A 9598-nucleotide genomic window follows, 5' to 3' on the forward strand; every position below is an offset into this window, starting at 1 on the left:
GGAGTTGTATGGACTGAGAAAGGCCCAGTGTGGGCTTAAATCTAGAGTGAACAGGACGTGAGACACACACAATGCTTTGTTAGACTTGACTTTATTTGTTTTGTGAGATTCTCCAGTGCATATTACTTTGCTGGCTTGCTTATATGCTTTTTAAAAATAAAGGTTCAGAAGGAGCTAGTTCTTTTCTGAGATGAGAGGTAGGGCTCTGTAGAAAAATATGGCAGGGACTCCCTGAGGCTTTCTGAATTTCTGAGGCTTTCAGTAAAAACAGGTTTGAACCTAACCAAGCTGGGGCTTGGTGGGCTTCTCTTTCTGTGAAACGGCAGTTTCTCTTTAAGTCAGAAAAGGAAGCCGCCTTGTGCTGAGATTTCTGGCAGTTCATCATGGTTCCAAGTTGATGTTGCAAAGCTAATGTAAGAGTTGCTTCAAATGCACTCCATATCTGGAGATTATTGTGAGGGTGAGAGGAAGATAATGTTTCCTAATATAGATGTACTCAAACTTTTGTTACTTTTTGTAAAGTCTTGAAAAGTGGTCTGCAAAATTAAAACAAGAGACCACATTAAAACAACTACATTGTCCCTGTTTTCAGTGTGCCACACTGCAGTGGAGAGGGAAAGGATGAAGCTTCTTTAATGCTATATCAAAGTTGTCTTGATGCTTCTCCAGATCAAAGTAAAGGCACTTGCTTTTGTGTGAGATATTGTTTCTTCCTCCAAGATGAGCGCTGCCAGGAGATAATTAAGTTTTCTGAGACATACAGAAGTTATTTTTAATATATACCTATTCTCACCAAATGTGTCAAAGCATGCTCCATTATTTCAGTATTATATAAATCTGGGAATCTTTTGGTCATTGTAATTGCTCTCTAATTATGCCCATATTGCAATTCCTTATTATTTTGTCAGTGCTGCTTCAATCTTCCTCTGAAATAAGTCTTCAGTAGCTTCCTAATTGTAAATGGAGTTGCCAGTTTCACTTGTTCATTGGTTTGTTTCTTCCTTTAGCAATGTTAAATCCACAAGGAATTCATAAGCGCTTCACCCTCCAGGTGACTAGAAAAGCAATAATCTCTTTCCTGGATGAGAGTTTGTTTTACTCCTGTTTTGAAGAGTTAAGGAAGGTTGCACTACTGCCAAATGCTTTCATTGTCAACAAAGATTTGTCTTTCACTGTAGAGGTGGGTCATCTTGAGTGCATCTCACCTGATAATTTCCTTCTCTTCCCAGTCATCTTGATCATCTCCATTACCTGTGGTGGCTAGGTGCTTTATTCTAAACAGTATTTAGAGTATCCAGTGGGAATCTGTCAGACTAAAATGCAGAGGCCATTGGACTAAACAACATATCAGTGATCCAGTTAAATTCTCTAAAATATTCCAAAGACAGATTGTCTTGATACTTAGGCATATAACAGCGCAGATAAACACCAAGGAGTATTTTCAGCAACACAGAAGAGTAAGTGTATTGTCACCAGTGCAATCAATAGGTGTTAAGTGCCTAAAACCCCTAGAAATCTGTCTTTTCACGTGGGATTTAAAGCCACAGTAGGAGAAACTGTTACAAATGAAGTGGAGCACTTACTGCAGCCTTCCTATCCAAGAAATATGGTCCCTGTACAGGTTATCTATTGAAGTTAGTCTGAAGCGTCTGGGTGCAAAACACACATATAGGTTCATTTGGCTTTTGTTGCCTGTCCCCAGTTCCTTGTGGAAGTAAAAGAAGGTGGATAGGAAGATTTTCAATTTACTGAGACAGCATACCTGTCATCAAGTAACTGAAATAATATTTCATTTTACTTATGGCTTAAACCTTTTTTTTTTAAAAAAAAAAAAAACAAAACACAAACATCTTTATGTTTTGGAAGGTTTTATTCCTGGAACCATGGAATATTTTAGGTTGAAAGGGTGGTCATCAAGTCCAACCTCCTGCTTCAAGCAGGGTAACTTCAACATTTTGAAGCTCTCTACAGATGAAGATTGCGCAGCCTGTCTGGGCCCCTGTTTCTGTGCTTCACCAATCTCACTGAAAACTTTGCCTGCTGCGACTTGTGTCTGTTGCTTCTCATCCATTCTCTGTGCACCTCTGAGACAAGTCTAGCTCTACCTTCTGCATATCCCCCTTCCATGCATAGAGGAATATTAAACAGAAGCAAGCAGATATTGAATGGGAATAATCCTCAGCTTAGAGCGATTAGACATTTCTTTGATTTAAACAGAAACTGAATGCTACAACATTCATACTAATATCACAAATGTGTTTGAAGTTAACAGATTGAGGAAGTGCATTTGGTGAATTCCCAATGTTCTTCTCCTAAAAGCATCTGCTGCCAAACACTGTCAGGTGTGCTATACACGAGGTAGTGGGCCTCTGATCTGACTACTTTTAGCACTTTTCATGTTCCTAAATGTACATGATGGAATGATGTAAAAGGCATCAAGAAGCTGGGGGGTTGCTTTAAATTTCCCTCAGCTCCCACCCTGCCACCTGTGACCAAAATTTATTGTTGAAATATGGACGTTACCCTAGTTGGTGAAGAATGTCTCTGGTTTCAGACCTTCAGTTAATAGTGTTTCCTGCAGAAGAAAAATCAGTTTGCTTATAAATAAGGAAATGTAGAGAGCGAGATGGATTCTTTGGTAAAACTGCAGTTCTTTATGCTAAGGTAGTAAAAAATTGTAAATAAAACTTCACTGACAGATAGTTAGTAGAGGAAGTGTACTTCTACTATTATCATTGTGCTTTCTTCATAACTCACCACAATTCTTCCTAAGTGACAGAATAGAAAAAACATAGAGAATCCAGCAGGATCTACATGACCACATTGATGAAAAATATTAGCTATATGTACTTTTAAAAGTAACATTAGAAAGACTGTATAGGATTAATGTTATAAACATCTTGCCTTAACTGATTTATTAAGATGTGTTCTCATTTTGTAATCACGCTTTGTAAAGCTGATGTCAGCTGATGATTTTTTTTGTTTGTTTGTTTGTTTTTCCCCACAACCCTTAAAAATAAGCATATGAGGATCCCTTTAAAATGCAGGATGCGCTTCTCAAAGCAGCTCTTGCACATAGATCTGGCAGCAGCTGAGTGGGTCTCCCTGAGAAGCAGAACAGTGCAGTGAAAAGACTACTGACGTCTAGATGAGATGCATAAAGCCAGCTGGTGAAGGATTCATGCTGAGTTATCAACAGTAAGGAAGAAAATATTCTTTTTTAACAATAAAATATGAAAGTCTAGCTGTCTAGGAGCCAGAGTACATATTCAAGCCCTCTGAAACCTCAGGGCAGGTTATTACATCCACCGGCAGAGATCAGAATTTCAAAATGTGGTCCCAACACTTGTGGAAAGGCAAAGATGGTTCCTCATGTTAAAAGCAGTAACGTGTGACCGTCACTCGGCAGGCACGCTTGCTGCGGCTCAGCCTGAAGCCTAGGGTTGCTGGAGTGGGAGAGGGCTTGGTCCAGGCAGGCGATAGGTGTTGCAGTGCCATGTTGCCATCAGCAAACAGTTGCATCCCATGAAATTGCTTTTGATGTGTGGTGGGTAGGCTGGAGCAGGAGCATCCCATTCAGAGGCATCCATGGGTGTTGAAACAGGAGCACCAGTCATCTGCAGCTTGAGATGAGTAAAATGGACCAGGATGAGGTACAGGAACGCAAAAGAGGCAGAGAAAGGAGAGCAGCTCTGTTGAAGAGCAGGTGTTATGACAAAGGTTACAGTGCCAGCGAGTTCAGAGCACTCTAACCAGTGAGTCGCAAAGGTAGAATAAAGGAATTTGATTTTTTTTTTTTAGGTAAACTTTGTGTGATTATTAAAGAGCTGAAGGTAGCAGTAAGATGTTCGGAGGGGAAAAAAATGGTCTATGAAAGTAAGATGTAGAAAGCATGACAACTTAAAAACTTAAATATTTGTTGTAGCATATAAATGATTTCTCCCTAAAGACAGCAAAATATCTTATATTGAAGGAAATTACTCTGATGTCATGTTTTGACTACATACACTTTTCTTTAACATGCCCTAATGGCCTAAAAAGTATATCCTGAAATTTTTGCCTACTGCTTTGGTGTTTCACCATGCTAGCAGCCATCTATTCCTTCATGGACAAAACAAAGATGCACTGAACTGTAATAGTGCAGCTAATTTTGATGCAACGTTGGCATTGATTAGATTTGTTCAACATGCTGCCTGCCTAGGCACACATAGCTTGGGTTGTAATTTGAGGTGCATTTGGTTATAGCATCAGATAATTTTGAAGGTGTTTGTGGCCAAGGGGAAAATACAGTGGGTGTTTTGGCGGTCATCTTGGGAACTGGCTGTGCTGGCTTGCAAGCCTGAGAGAGATGAGAAGGAAAAAATGGACTGAGCCCTCAATTCAACTGAGTGTTCAATGGCTCTGGGTAGGGGGAGTTTATTTGCTTGTTTTTCAAATATGCCTGAGTCATGGGTGAACTTGGTTCTTTTAGATTTTGCTCTTTCAGGTTAGATTTGGGTAAGTTTAAATAAAATTTCTGTAGAGAAAAATGTTGTGAAGGTCTGGTTACCTGTCTTGATTATAAAAGCACGTCAGTACTGGAACAGAAATGGCCTCAGAAAACATGCCTCTATTATCTTGCTTTAAAACTTTTAGGTCTTGGAATTAAAATGTGTTATAATAACTTGGATTAAGGCAGGGGAAAAATCATGCTTGTTACGTGCAAAACATGCCTCCCCACAAAAACAAGAGAGCAAGTAACATGGAGTCCTTCCCAAGGCCGGGTTGTGCAGGCACACTCGCAGTGTGCAGATAGTGCTCAAGCTGCAACACAAGCCAGCTTGTTGGTTTTCTGCTGGGCTGATTTTTTTGTTGTTGCTCTCTTTTCTTTTTTTTTCTTCTTTTTTTCTGTACTTGGAGAAGAAAATGTGTCTCTTGTGACTGATTTCAGTGGTGTGGCTGGGGATGTACATAGAAAGTGACATCCATGTGCTTTCCAGAATAGACTTTACTTTTTAAAGTAAAGAGTAAATAGACTTTACTTTTACTCGGTCTCCAGAAAGATGAAAATATGCCCTTAGGTAGCTTTGTAACAAGCAGACAGATATTAAAACTTCACTTGTTTTCACTTTTATTGTTTACATCTGATTGTTGTATTATTCTCGTGTGAATCATTTTTATATCATGTCAAATTATAAAACATAGGAATTATTAATACCTCTTGCTTACATTGACTTATAAGGCTGGACATGTAGACACCTCGGTTTGCCTATCTTGTTGAGTATCTAACTGGTTTATTCTCATGATATTGAGAACTTGATCAGGTTTTGATGGTTTTCTCTTTAAGGTTTTTTAAGATTTTTTTCTATCTCCCCAACCATGTGCCATCCGATTGCTTGCAACTATGAGAAAGAGTTTAAGCACAGATATTGAGGACTTGAAAGAAAGTATCTTGTCAAAGCAGGGGATATGCTAAACATGAGATCTTAGGGATATATGCCCCGAACGAGTCTTGAAGTAAAATATTAATTTATTTTTTTTCAACTGACTGTCCAGTTCAGTAACAGCCCAGAAGCACTTGCTGGAATTGAATTAATTAGGTATATGTTTTATCATACAAAAAATTCTCAGGATTTTTAAGCAAACTTATCTTAATCTGGATAAATACCTGTCTAGGTCTGGAGCGGATGCCTGACTTTGGTACCCGACTGTGTTTGCTGTTTGTTGTACGCAATACTGGCAGTTCCTATTCTTATTTGTCACTTTTGGATGAACTGCATCAAATTCACAGTTCAGTTTGCTAAACCAATTGTCTTCTTGATTAAATGTGTGCTAGAAATACGTGTTTGAGTGCTCTTGGCTTTGGCATGTGAACTGATTGGAACAAGCTGCAGAAGAAGTGTGCCACTTGGAGACTGATAAGAAAAGCAAATTTTCCATTTGATTTGACTTTGAGAACCAAATTAATCTATATTTACTGCGTGGTGTTGTAATGCAGTACAGTTAACCAGAACAAGCAAAGTTGGGGTTTTTTTTGATATTAATATTTTCTGTAAGTATTAATTTTAAATACATCATATTTTGAAAAATATCTGACCATCACTAGCTCCACCATAGTTGCCACATAGCAATGGTCTTCTGTTTGCTGATTCAAGAGCTCATATGTACGAGATAGTCATTAAGCCCCCAATTTTGTTGTAATTTCAAACCAGATGGTGCTTCACACTGAAATTACCTCTTGCATTGACCGCCAGTGAAATTACAAGGAACTTGGCAAGTAGTTCAATGAACTGCTTCAAAAACATCTGCAGACTGGCACATGTGGACCACTCCTATCTCACCATACTGAAACATTGTTTGTTGGTTTTAGTCAAAATTTCCAGGCATGACTGTATAGACTTAATTTTTTTTGTACAGTGAAATCAAACATCTGCTTTGTGAATCCACATAACAGGTCAGCACAGGGAGGCTGCTATGCTGTTAATTCACTCCCTGGTTAGTGCACGTTAATCCCCCATGTAAGCAAGCCCGCACTTAAGCTCATTTCAATGTAAATCGTTTCCACAAGATGAGCTTGCATCCGAGACCAAAATCAGAGCATAAACAAGGCTTTAGATACTCTTATATCCACCTAATGCCAATAATACCATCATTTCTGAATTTGATCCATTATTTTCTACCCCTTCCCATTGAACAAGACCTGCCCTTGCCCTCCTGGTTTTTGACCACGATTTTTTGTTTCTGCATTGGAATTTTTATTAATCTCACCAGCTGGAAAGCAGAAACAGATGTCTCTAATTATTTGGACATTGTCTTATCACTAAAAATCAAATTATAAAAGTTTTCGTAGAATAACTTTCCTCCTCTGCTAAGTTTTCCATCTTTATTTTGGGAGCAATATGCCCAGTTTAATTTTATGTCTGGTGCCTGCTTCCTTTGGAAGCCAGTTGAGGGACAGCTGTTAATTGTTTATTCTCCATTTGCCTGTAGATCTGTTAGTTACCCTGCCAGGAAAGCCCTCCAAGCAGCCACATAGGCGACAGTATTTTAATGTTGTATTCATATCACATATAAGGGTAAGGCCACATCATGGCTTATGTGAGTTGTCAGGTCCAACATCTCACAGGGTCAAAACGCAAGGGATTGTAGGATTAATCCAGAAGGAGCCAAACAAAGCGAGTACAGGATAGGCAAGTATGCCAGAAGCTGGCCCTGCTGCAATTACTGGCATCTTCACAGGCTGCTCGTTTACATTTCTATCTTTGAGTGAAACAATCAGATTGTTCTGAAGGGTGCCTTTAAAATATTCACTTAGGAAACAGATGTGTTTGCAGCAGAGTGCTTGGCATTCTGTCCCAGGACCACAAAGGGAGGGAGGCTAAGCCAGCCTGGGGGAAAAATGGACAGGTGAACACATCTCATGTGAGCCCTTGAAAACTCACTTCACCCATTACAGATGCAATATATTTGTTGAATAAAATGTAATGTCTTCCTTCATTATCTTAAATCACATCATTAAAGAGAAGGAGCCAGGCTGTAGCTTATACACAACAGGCTTTTCATTCTACATTGTGTCTGCAATGATACTGAGCACCCATAAACACGATTTATGGAGACAGATGTGCTGAATCCAGGGCAGCGTGCATCACCATGGCAGCGTGAAACAGCTGGAGCTGGTGGAGCATCTCGCAACACGACTTTTAACTTCGTAAGGTTTCCGATTGCATTCTCAGGGACTCTAAGTTTACTGCTAATAAAACGGAAATGAATAGCTTCAAGTATAACTGCACAGTGTATTCTAACAGTTAGAGACCAGTGGCATGAGATGGATACAAATCCATGCTTTGCTATTCCTAAAAGACAAGACCCTTCCACTAGTATAAACTGATTTTTTGCTGATTCATACCAGCAGTCATTGACCATCCGTCATTTTGGTGCTAAAAGAGGCTAATACAGATGTAACCCAGTAAGACACAACAGTGACTATACCAAGTGCATCCTGCTGTACTTAGCTCTGTCCTGGTTGCCAAGTCATCAGTAAAGATTTGTAACAGTTTTATGGGTTTTCTTGAGTCAGAAAGAAACACAGCAACTTGAAATATTCTCCTGTAGTTTGATTTTATTCTTATTACTCGAGAGAAACTAAAAGTAAGAAAATACGCATAGAGCAGTAACAGCTTTTGAGAATATGAGCAAAACACAACTTCTCATCAGAGTTTGTCACCAATCTTATAATTTTTTTTCTTATTTCTAGTCCTCATCTTCAACTACAATAAAATATTTACATTATCAAGTATTTAGCTTGTTAATTGAAATTACCAAAAAAAGCTAGCTTCTCAGAGGTGGTATGAGAAGAAAAGAGAAAAAGCTTATATTCTGTGAAGGGCATAAAGCCTTGATGATATTGTTTGCCTCCAATTGAGTGTTATTCTGTTCTCAGAAAGGATCTGTGTTAGAAAAGCAGCATTTGTTCAACAGAGCAGATCTTAAATCCTCAATCTTAAGAGTATTTAAATCTTTCTTCAAGTTTTCTATTGTGAAATTATGCCAAATTAGTGAAATTGATTATGTAACTAAAATGAAGCATAAAAATGTCTTTGATTACCTTGCAGCCATTTGTACTGGTTTAGCCTATTTTATTTAGAAAATTCCCACTAGTTTAATGAAAAAAAATATAAATTGAGATATTCTGTTGAAATACATACACACACACGTAGATCTGAACATTTGTTGTCTTAGATCCAAATTACAGCATTATAAATGGTTTTCTGTCTTTATCAGCTTGCCACATTTCATACAGCCGGATGCCTGCTACATCCTCCTGTCTCAGGGTAACACCAACAGAATGAATAAGTAGCTGTCTTTTCTTTCAGATCTTAGAGTTATTCTTACTGCTGTTAACATCGCAGCAAAAGTGGCCGTGGTATTTTATGAACTCCCCTAGAGGCAAGATCCTTTCTTCAAAGCCTGTGTAATCTAAACATCCTTCACTTGAGCTTCTTGCTGAGATTGTAGGCTCTGTGTAATACCCAGTATTTATTGCCTTCCAAATTCCACTCTGTAAGCATCAATACTTTATATTTCACCCAGTTTTGCCAGAAAACTGTAATCTGAGTTTACAAATGTGTCACGTGAGACATTTTTCAGCTTTTGACACAGCTTACCACCTGTAACCCAATAAACGAGGCCAAAACGTCCAAGACAGCTTCTCTTCAGCGGAGAGATAAGGCAAGATACCTTTGGGTGTGAAATTCATAGTCCATTTCTCAAATGAGTTTCAGCAACAGTGAGTTCCCATATGATGAAGTAGAGCATAATGCTTATGACAGGCAAGTACTACTTGCCCTGAATTACAACATCTATATGATACTCCTCCTCCATAGAATAACCCTCTATATAGGGGTAACTCCTGAGCATGCCTAACAGATAAACTGGAAAGGAAGAAAAAAAAGCCTCCTTTTCCTTTCTCCTCAGTTTAGCCTCATTGGTATGCATTGCCAGAAACGAGGCAGGATTCCAATTTAGTGCATGTATGCTGTTAAGAATATTAGGTTTGGGAAGAGGAAAGGAGTTTATTGCGGCTAATTTGCGTGCCCAGGCAGCCCCTCTCTGGAGGCAC

Source organism: Tauraco erythrolophus, chromosome 5, assembly GCF_009769465.1.
Source record: "Tauraco erythrolophus isolate bTauEry1 chromosome 5, bTauEry1.pri, whole genome shotgun sequence".
Taxonomy (NCBI): Eukaryota; Metazoa; Chordata; class Aves; order Musophagiformes; family Musophagidae; genus Tauraco; species Tauraco erythrolophus.